Consider the following 11,693-nt stretch of genomic DNA (forward strand, 5'->3'; position numbering starts at 1 on the left):
TAGATTTTGTTTTGTTGTGATGTTGTTTGAAAAATGCCGAAAAAAATTTATCTTCATTAATTGTTTTGTTCTTTTTAAAATGAATGACACGTGTTCGAAACAGCCGCATTTACAATTTAACCAACCAAACAATACATAGGTATTATGTTTGTTTGAGGAATCGTTTGAAAAGTGCCGAAAATATTCGCATGCATTGTTTGTCATTATTCGGCCTTTTTTGAGTACTCGACACGTGTTTTATAAATAACAACTGTCGAATTTACATTTTGAGCCTAACAATATATTTTATGTAGGTATGTATATTATTGTTTGAAGGCTCCTTTGAAGAGTACCGAAAGAAATCTGCGAAGCGAGATTCGATCCATTAACGGTGCTTTTAGGTATCACAAGCACCGGTCACCGTCCTCGTCGAACCCGTCGCTTGCGATGAAGGACTCGACGAGCGAATTAACCCATAGACATAGCCCACTGAGTTTCTCGCCGGATCTTCTCAGTGGGTCGCGTTTTCGATCCGGTGGTAGATTATGCGAAGCACTGCTCTTGCTAGGGTCAGTGTTAGCATCTCTCCGGTTTGAGCCCCGTGAGCTCACCTACAAACGTTAGGGTGAAGCTGAAATAGCCTCTCAAGGCTATCAGCATAGGTAGGATTAAAAAAAAGCGAAGCGAGATGCCAAGTGCAAACGTTCCAGAGACACTAGTTAAAATACTCAATAAATTATTATTTTTCTGTTTATATTATTAATGTACGATCAAACCGTGGACTGTAAGCAGAAAAAACTGATGAAATATACTGGCATTCAGTTACTTGTCCAATCACAAAGTCCCTGCTTTTTGCTTTCGCCGAAAAATTCACTCTTTAATTATAATTCCTTTTACTGGTCCAATCTCACAAAATCTTCTTCGCTTTACATAAAATACATAAATTGCATAAAATCGTCCTGATTCTGCAAAACAAGACTCCGCTCAATCCGTGACCGAATCCGCCATCTTGATGTGCGGTCGTCCCGCGTTTTTTTGACAGAGCCGAAGTGAACAGCAGTTCACTATAGTCATGAAACTAATGTTTAAGTCATTTAATAATAATATTTACATGATGGGGACGAGGATTGGCTCTAAATAAATATATTTTAATTACAATTCGATATACTTTGTTATTAATTTTAAGTCTGTTTATAGTACTGCAATTTAAATAAAATTATCCTAACAGTTTCATGACTATACTCGTAGTGTAGAAATAGAATCAGCAACTTATTCCCAATAATGTTTTAGTTTGTTCGTTTAAATCACGTTAATAAATATAATGTTCCTAACACTACGAATAAAGGACTATAAAGAAGAGTTTTTTGGAGAAAAATAGAGGACCATACAAGAAAAGCATTTACAAAGCTAAATTCACAGCTAAATAGTATTAAACTTAATAAAAACTAAGACACGTCCGTACAGGTTGATATCTAATACCTATGGTATAACCGAACTGCGCAATAGTCCGTATTCCGACGCTCCGTTCTTTATATATACACATTATGAGAGAGTCGATCTATCGACGGTTTACGCTCTAACAGTTAATCTTTGTTTCGATTCAAATGATTGACACAGCAGCCGGAGACGTCGTTCTTCTTCTAGTATTTGGTTCCTCTTTTTTATTGCTTACGTGAACGAGTTCACGGCCCTCGTCGCGCTAAGCGGTCGCCGAAACCCATAGACGTGAGCTACATAAATGTGCTACCCATCTCGAGACATGAGATCAAAGTTCTATAGTACAACGGCTGCTCAGTTTCGTGGCAGACACAGGTCGGATGATGGTACTAACCTGTGCGGTCTTGCAGGACGCGTCTATTTCATTTCTGTGACTAACCATTACAAACCCGGCCCCAGAGTTGAGCACCGTAGGTTCACAGATATCAAAACTCGTTTAAAAAACAACAACTTTAATAATAAATAGAATTGAGATTTGAAGCGTAAGTTCGAAAAGAGCTCTAGATAGGCGCCAGTAACCACTTAACCTCAGACTGTCCTCATAAACTCAAGACCATCCATCATCCAAACACACTACGATGTTGCCCACTCAAAAAAACAAAAAAAAAACCTGAAGCTACATCATCGCAAAAGGATGCTAACTGAAATAGATCCTTCAGATTTAATCATTGGTTTCTAATATGTCTATGGTCTATGACGTTTTTAAAATGTTTTACGTACGAAAAATTGCCATCAAAATTAAAAACAACGAAATCAAAAAAACGTAAAATTTAACTAAATTCAATTCGTCGTTTGATGGTTAACAAATACATTATTTTATATTAAAAGTTATTAAGAAAGTTAAAACACTCACCCGAATGTAAATAGATCACCATTTCTAGTTGAAACACATTCAAAACGAGTTTAATAAAAGAATATTATTGTTAATGAATAAATGAAATTGACTCACAGAACTCCGAGCCGTGACTGAAGCACGTGCGGCGCGCGGTCGACAACACAACGACGACCAGCGCGGCGCTCGGTCGGCACACGAGTGTTCAATCATTGAACACTCGTCAATGTTCGACTCGCAACAACAAGTCGCATTCGAAAGATCGCCATCATTCTACTACGCGCGGCAAAAAGCTCACAGAATCTGCTAATAATATTTCATATTACGGAATTGAAAAAATGAAGACGCATTATTATCATGCAGAATTTAAAATAAACTAAGAAAATAGAGCAATACGTAAATTAGGTTTTAGGAATTCTTAATAGCGTAGTAATGTGAATAGGATTTATGCATGTATTTTATAAAAGATGCACTACTACGTAACTAAATGTTTTTTCAATCTTTCAGAATTTCTATAGGAAGTTAATTTAACACATATTCACAAAAAGCGGTATTTACATACAACTATCATTGTGTATTCTTTAAATTAAATGAGAAACTAATTTATATTCGAACTAATTTAAATCCTGAACACATACACCTTTTTAAAAATATGAAACATGATTGTTGTTTTCTTTTAATATGAATTTTTGTTAAATATTTTTGGTGATATTATAAAAAGAAGTGAAGATATAGAGAACCGAATTGGTATGATAGCGCTACATAAACAGATATGAAGCCAAATGTACCTTAAAAATGTTCCATCCGCTTCGTGTAATCGAATTTTTGCGTACTGGAATTTTTTTTTGATAGTTTTAATTATATCTGAAACGTCCTTTGTGGCATAAATATTATATTGCTTACGTCGTATTGATACTAAACAGACGTATACAAATACAATATAAAAACAAATTATTTTATTTATATTAAATGAACTAAATTCGTACTCAGAACCATTTTGAGATATTTTGACAAGCGTCTTTGCAGTTTGCAGCCTAATGGCGGGAGTTAGCGTCGGTTGTTGCATAACCCGTAATTCGAAAATGTTCAAGCGAGTAAAATCAACACAACTTCTAACGAAAAAATATTTAGTTTTGCTAATTAATCGAACGAACAACTTTTACGGTTAAATTTTCGGTTTATTTACTTGTTTACCATGCTGCTATTGTATGTTTGATTTGAATTTGACCTGTCCTATTAAGTTTCATTAACGCGGTAAAAAAAACAGCGAGCGACCCAAGCCGGTCAGAAGTCACGTGACCCAAGCCGATCACAGGTCACGTGATCATAATTTTGACACGCGTGCCACGAAGTCATTTATGATATTAAAACATTTAAAACAGTCACTAATTGACCCGTGCTGCTGTCATGATCGGCAATCGAGAAAAATATACTTTTATTGGCTCTGGCCCTATTTGTTCTTAGTTTTTTTTTTTTTGAAAACTGGATTATTTATAAAATTGTTAATAAATTTTGATGCAGAGAAATTCTGTAAAATTGTGTTGTACTTTTTGTTTTAATTACAAAACAAATAATTTTATTTAAAAAATTTGCCAAATCGGTCTAGCCGTTCTCGAGTTTTAGCGAGACTAACGAACAACAATTCATTTTTATATATATTTAGCATAATGTTTGCTTAATATTTAGATATGTAATCGAGGTGGGTGGCAGCATTTACTTTGTAGATGTCTATGGGCTCCGGTAACCACTTAACACCAGGTGGGCTGTGAGCTTGTCCACCCATCTAAACTATAAAAAAAATTCTAATTTTATAAAGAATAGATAGCATTCTTACTTACTGATTTTATTATTAATTTTAATTTTTGAAATATTATTTGATAATTTTTTTATTTAATTACATATTTTTATATTAGTAATAATCAGTTTAAAAATACATTACTTGTCTTTTTCAAGTATTTTTCTCTGTAAAAATGCTTTTAAATAATTCTGAAACTATGCAAGTACCTTGTATGCAATATTTCATTCATTGTCTTTATATTGTTAGGGGAATTAAAAAGTAAATTATATATGTACATTTGTAAAATCTATTTGTTTGTATATACATATACTTTACAATAATTCTAAAATTAAAGATAATTCATTAATTCTATTGCCTATAGCTTCTCACTTCTACTCACCTTTGAAGACTTTGCTTGCATAAGCTTGACTTTGCAGTTCTTTCTGCTATAGCTTCAGATTTAGTACAGTGGCTTCATTTATATCTGAAGATACTTGAGGAATATGTAATGTTGATAGTGACTGTGAAAACTAACCTATTGTGTGGTTATTTATAAATTTGAAAGTTAATATAGTATATTGGTAAATTGGTAACTTGGTGACTTCTACATCATTTGGGTTTGTAGTTCAGAACTAGACTCTTCTAAGTATTGTTAAATTTGTTTATTTAATACTAGTTTTTGCCCGCGACTCCGTCCGCGTGGAATAATTACTTCGGAATAATGTAAAATTTTAGCCCCCACTTTATTTACGTAGAAAGTGAAAATATTTTTGAATTATAGAATGTTAAGGAGCTATTTAAATCCCTATTTTGAAACATTCTTTATTGGTGCTCCACTTGTATTGGTCTTACCGTCATGTTATATAGCCTATAGCCTTCCTCAATAAATGGGTTATCTAACACTGAAAGAATTTTTCAAATCGGACCAGTAGTCCCTGAGATTAGCGCGTTCAAACAAACAAACTCTTTAGCTTTATAATATTAGTATAGATTAGTGAGGTCAGTTATTTTATTAGTTTCTTCCTTCGATCAAGTACTATTGATCGAAGGTTTCTTCACCTATTTTCATTGTGATGCTCTAATAACTAAACATTTTTCAATACTGGGTAATCTAAAGCTTATTTTACTTAATGTTTATTTTACTTACTTCAAATATCATCAAATAATAATTGATAATGATAAAAAAAATACAATAGCGCCGCCAACAACTGAATTAAGATTTTGGACTGTATATATATTATACCTATGTATAGCGGACGGTTTCTTATTTAGATATTTATACTTTCTTTGGATTTGTTAGGAGGAAGATTTTTACAATAAAATAAAATAAAATTATGATGCAACTTTCATGGCTGATAGTTTATTCCTAATGACTTTAGAAACAAAATTTAAAAATAATAAAAATATAAATGCCATGAACTTTTGTCAATTTGTCAATGTTTTGTATTGATGATCACTTTGTTGGTTTGACTTAATAAATAAATAAATAAATAAATAAATGACAGCTGTTGTTTTGCAACTAAACTTTTTACTGCGGTTCCAAACACTGTCTTGTTTAAGTTCTTCAATAATAATAAAAAATATGTACATTGTTCTTTATTTTAATACTATGTACTTTTCTTTCCTCCTATAATGTACTTTCCAGTGTACTTTCGGTACGGCAGCGGCTTGGTTCTGCCCCTGGCATTGCTGAAGTCCATGGGCGACGGTAACCACTCACCATCAGGTGGGTAGTGCTTAAACGGGCAAAAAAAAGGTGGCAGCCTTAATAGACTAACTTTGCCTTTTTTTTTCTAATATATGTTTTAGTCTTTCAGGTCTCTTAGAAATAGATACATTCTCAGTATCTTCGGATTCGTCATTCCGAGAGTCCACCAGACATCCCGGCGCCTTAGTAAGAAGATCGAAGAGAAAAATCTACATACATACATTTCGCTACCTAAGCCGCTGGTTGTCTAAGGGTCTTTGGGCCTACGGGACTCAACCTGAGAGAATTTGCTAGCCCTAAACCTAAATCTACCGGGTCTATATCCGAAGAAGAAGACGCAGCGCGGTGTGTCTATGTGTCAGAATCACGATCTAACTCATCCTAGAAACGAAGCTTGATGTGAGGCCTCTTGTCCTATTTGGCTATTCGCCTGACATTGCTTGATGATGAAAACAGTTTTCATCCACGTCCAGAACAAAAAGAGAACACTCTTTTACGGGTGAAACACGTGTGGAAACAATTTCAATTTAATTTTAGCGGTGTTGTTTAAGTTTAGCGAAGTTTTATTTGAGAAATGCCGAAAAAAATCTGCTTGTATTGTTTTATTTGTTTCTAAAATAACACGTGTTGGAAATAACTGAATTTACATTTTAAATAACTAAACAACATTATGATATTATTATTGTTCGAATAGTCGTTTGAAAAGTGCCGAAAAAAATCTGCGAATTTCGCACATGTGCAGAATACAAAGGGCGGGCGGCGTCTTTTGATTCTCGCGTAACAAAAGGAAAATAGGAGTGCAGAAACAAATATTTAAATATTGTGATCGCGAGTTAATTGCGAGACCGACAACTGAATGCCGACTTTAGTTACCAGTCCGATCATACCGGAATTTAAACCCACTGAGTTTCTCGCCGGATCTTTTCAGTGCGTCACCTTCCGATCCGGTGGTAGATTCTGCTAAACACTGCTCTTAGCTACGTCATCAGGCTAGAGACCCGTGAACTTCCCTACACGTCCACGGTGAAATAGCCCCTTAGGCTGCCAGCGAATATGTAGGGAAGAAAAAAATAGCGAAAAGCTTCGACAAGAATAGGAACGACCAGAAGGAACCTTTCGTTATCCAACCTGGGCGGTGGGTCTGAAACAGAAAGCGCTTATTCTTGACACGGCGTGTATCGTGACTACAGTTTCTCACTTGGAACCCTAACCAGCGACAATATATTGTGTTTTTTATAGTATTTAAAAAAAAAAAAATTGACAATTCTAAATTCAATTCTATTTTAAAATATATAACATTTGAATTATTATTTTTAAACTTAAAGTGGTGGTCATAATGCCTAAAGCATTCTCTACCATTAATTCAAGGGTGGTAGAGGGTTCTATGGCAGGAACATTGCTTTAATGAAAAACAATAATCACATAAAATACATAACATTAAATAACACTTAACTGACGGTGGGACCTCTTGTGAGTCCGCACTCTTCAAAGGAGCCTTCAAACAATAATATACATACCTACATAAAATATATTGTTAGGCTCAAAATGTAAATTCGACAGTTGTTATTTATAAAACACGTGTCGAGTACTCAAAAAAGGCCGAATAATGACAAACAATGCATGCGAATATTTTCGGCACTTTTCAAACGATTCCTCAAACAATCATAATACCTATGTATTGTTTGGTTGGTTAAATTGTAAAATAAATCTGAAGTCATATAACATTCACTTAAATATATTATATCTTTTATTATAAAGTTACATTTCATCAACTGTTTCGCAGTAATTCAATTTGTTTGTATATGAGGAGTTTGTATATATCTGCCATTACGATCAAATTTTATTATCATTTATAAAATGGCCGACTGAGTGAAAAATAACGGAGCGGTTATCTAGTAATCATACAAATTTAATACGTTTTTATAAAACTATGTTATCTTTTCGTTGCTATGGATCTTACTGGTGAAAACCCTGATGTATCGCCGACACAGAAAATACATACCAATAAAGAATATCAACGGGTGAAAGGCTAAAGCGACATTACAAAATTACAAGAGAGCCATTTAAGGTTTAAAATTTGGAAATGATATACCTAATTATAATAACAACAAAAACTTCTTGAGATATTTCAACGTGTTAACTTAATTGAAGTTCAATTAAAAACATCGAATTGTTGATACTAATACCAAGTAAAACGGATCTTAATTATTAGGATCAATTTCTCGCATAAAGCGAAATGTCACTTAGAAGAAATAGCCTTCACCCGTCGATAAGATTGCAGGTCTATTAACAGAAGTTTATGCCAATTCGTTCAGAAAAAATTGTCGAACCCTTACTTCGGAAGCTAGAGCGATCAGTGATCGATCATTCTTAAGTTAAGAAGAAGTGAATGTCAAAAAAGAACAGATTAAACTAGAAAAGATTGACCAAATTAGTAATAAGAACTCTAATTAATAATAAGAAGTAAATTATTAGAAGAACACAGATCCGTATCTTACGAATAATAAACATTTAAAATATTTTGTCTATCCGTGTCCATAAACGAATGTTTCCCATCGCATTTAAACAAGCATGGACACGACGAGAATCATTCGCGTTGCTACTAAAATCTCTCACATTTACTTATCCTTATTTGTTTTCAATGTTTCCGTTATATTTTATTAATAACATTCTACTTAAGGAGTTAAAAAGGGTAGGAATTATGAATTTAATGTTAATTTTTATTAAAATTGAGTAGGTAATAGGTAATAAGCAAAAAAGTTATTAAGACAGATAGAACACTCACCTGAATGTAAATAGATCACCATTACTAGTTAAAACACATAGAGATCGAGTTTAATAAAAGAATATTATTGTTAATAAACGAAATTGACTCGCAGAACTCTGAGCCGTAAATAAAGCACGTGCGGCGCGCGGTCGACAATACAGGAAACGACCGGCACGGCGCTCGGTCGGCACACGAGTGTTCGTGTTCAATGTTCAACTCGCAACAACAAGTCGCATTCGACAGATCGACAATCGACATCAATCTACTACGGGCGGCGAAACTTATAAAGGTGCTGCCACACTGCTGTTTAAAAATGTATAAAAACGTTAGTAAACATTTGTTAAGAACATACGATCACAATGTTAGAAAATGTTTACATGTTAGGTATGTAGAACTCCACTTCCAACAGTCAGGAAATAACACACAGATTGCAGTAGTTCATTTAATTCTACTTAGTCTGGCCATAAATACTGTTACAATTAAAAATAAACAAAATATTACATTTGAATTTGGAATCTGTCATTTTTATATGATTGCTCATTGAGTTTTCTCATTTTGGCGCCAATACATTGTACAATATTTTGCGATATTAAAATGGAGTGGGGTGGTAAAGAGAACCGAATCGCTGTGATTGCATTACACAAAGTAGGTATGGAGCCAAATGCAATTTTTAAAACTCTCCATACGCTTGGTGTAAAATGTACCGGGTTATTAATAGGTGCAATGAGACCTCCTCCGTTTGTGACAGAAAAATATCTGGTCGTCCACGTAGTGTTCGTACGAAAAAGATGGTCAAAGCAGTAAGGGAAAGAATTCGAAGAAATCCTGTCCGAAAGCAAAAGATTTTATCTCGGGAAATGAAGATAGCACCTAGAACCATGTCGCGTATTTTAAAAGATGACTTAGGACTTGCAGCCTATAAGAGACGTACTGGTCATTTCTTAACTGATAATTTAAAAGAAAATAGGGTGGTAAAATCGAAACAACTACTGAAGCGGTACGCAAAGAAAGGTCATAGAAAAATTTTGTTTACGGATCAGAAATTTTTTACAATTGAGCAAGATTTTAACAAACAAAATGACCGTATTTATGCTCAAAGCCCTAAGGAAGCTTCCCAATTAGTCGACAGAGTGCAACGTGGGCACTATCCGACTTCAGTGATGGTTTGGTGGGGTATTAGCTACGAACTTCGATCAATAATACTACTAGATTAGGGATCAGGAACAAAAATAAGACGCTCGAGTGGCCACGTTTTCAGACCCGAAAACATCTTCATTTCTTAGAAAAAAGGTTAATAATGTTAACGACTTCAGTTTATTATAAACCTTAATGCTTAAACATAAAGTTTAATTACCATTGCAAAATATATTTATTTAGGTCCTTTCGTCAGAGAAAGAATATTGTGGCATAAATTTAAAATGTCACTTGAACATAAAAAGTCATCAGTACAAAAATATTTATTCTAAAGTGATACATAAAGACTAATCAATAAGGTTAAAAATATTTGTTTAAAATTTCGTGCTTATTGTATTGTGGAACTAGATGTAGTTCTTGGTATTACATTTCAATGCTCAGAACACAGTAAGTATTGAAAGACGTAGAGTTGCAGAATATATTTGTTTTAGGTTTGTTTTGTATGGTCGCAACTATTTTTGACCGATTCAAAAAAGTTGTAGATAATATTTTACATTGCCGCTATTACAACAAATAGGTAATAAATAATAAAGCTGTTTTTTAGAAGTCATTTTTATATGAGCGGTTTCTTTTTACAAATATAATGTAATCTTATATTAAAGAATTTTTCTATAATCAGTTTAATTTAGGCTTATTTTATGGCTGTGTTCGTTTCCCCCAGAAAACAAATCCTTTTCAGCATATACGCTTAAAATATTTACACATACATATAAAGTTTTTATAATACTTTTTTACATTGATTTGCCACCACCATTGAACAATTCTAGAATTTTTATAAGGGTTCTATATTTCTTATCCTCCTTCTTTCGCGACAATATATATCCATTGTGCACAGTGAAAAGGGGCTACTAGGAAATCTACAAACAAAAATAACATTATAAAATAACAAAACTACTCTATGCATTCCCTGTTCAAGAATAGGTGATGTTTGTTACAATAGTTGGTGCCTTGTTGCAAACATTGGCCAAACAATTACAATATTCGTAAATTGAATTTTATTTACTATATAATTCTGTTTATTATTTTATGAAATTCACTTAATAATATAAACTTACCAAAAAAATATATTCCTTCCAAAACCTTGGTGTTACGGTGGTTTTTTACTCCGTTTTTGAACGCGCAGTGCAGCGGTTTGACGTCTTAGTGTTGGCTATGATTGGACCATACTAATTTGAAATAAGACCACAAATTTATTTGTGGTCTTATTTTTCGGGCCGTTTTTGAAGCGCTTATCGCGAATCTAGTAGTATTATTGATCGAAGGCTACGAAGGAGTGACTGAGCCATACTTTTGTAACAGCCTGGCCACGGGACATTCGCCGATACGAATATTCGCGCGGTGCGAACGGCGAAGCGTCTATTGACTAAAATAAGCGCATAGAAATGTACTTATCAAGCCACGCGCACCGGCCTGTCGCCGGATTGGTGTTAATGTACTTAATAGTTTTAAAAACACGCTTTTATAGAAAGGAGAATGCTCATTGTAGGAGTGGGTGATATAAATCGTATATAGATTCAATATCTATATATCGCAGTAATATCGTTGAATCCGATATCGCCCCGCACGAAATCTATATATCGATATCAGCCGATACACGATATTGCTCGATGTGATGCGCATCGCCATATCGGACCGATTCGTGAATCGAAATCTATATTTCGATATCAGCCGATACACGATATTGCTCGATGTGATGCGCATCGGCATATCGTACCGATTCGTTCATATCAGCAATATTCGTTTGGTTCGTATCGAATCGGCCAGAGTGAGTGAGCGCACGATAGGGATATCATGTGATGAATGAAACAGAAACAGGCATTATCCATACAATTGTAAACCTTATATTTAAGTCCATATGTCTGTAGATTATTCTTAGCGTATCAGCAGGATACAATTAAGGAAAGAAGTTTCAACTTTCGACCCTAACTTGAATGCAGTA

The 11,693-nt window shown here is 34.1% G+C and overlaps 2 long non-coding RNA genes across 2 annotated transcripts; both read right to left on the reverse strand.

The window, feature by feature from the left end:
- Positions 1 to 4,263: 4,263 nt before the first annotated feature.
- Positions 4,264 to 8,759, reverse strand: LOC134201193 (uncharacterized). Its single transcript, XR_009976398.1, has 2 exons — positions 8,579 to 8,759; positions 4,264 to 4,606 (listed from the first exon to the last, which is right to left on the reverse strand). It is a non-coding gene; the product is annotated as an uncharacterized LOC134201193 (long non-coding RNA).
- Positions 8,760 to 10,002: 1,243 nt separating this feature from the next.
- LOC134201325 (uncharacterized) lies at positions 10,003 to 11,010 on the reverse strand. Its single transcript, XR_009976542.1, has 2 exons — positions 10,810 to 11,010; positions 10,003 to 10,611 (listed from the first exon to the last, which is right to left on the reverse strand). It is a non-coding gene; the product is annotated as an uncharacterized LOC134201325 (long non-coding RNA).
- Between the last annotated feature and the right edge of the window lie 683 nt (positions 11,011 to 11,693).

This window comes from Bombyx mori, chromosome 24 (genome assembly GCF_030269925.1).
Source record: "Bombyx mori chromosome 24, ASM3026992v2".
In the NCBI taxonomy this organism is placed as follows: domain Eukaryota; kingdom Metazoa; phylum Arthropoda; class Insecta; order Lepidoptera; family Bombycidae; genus Bombyx; species Bombyx mori.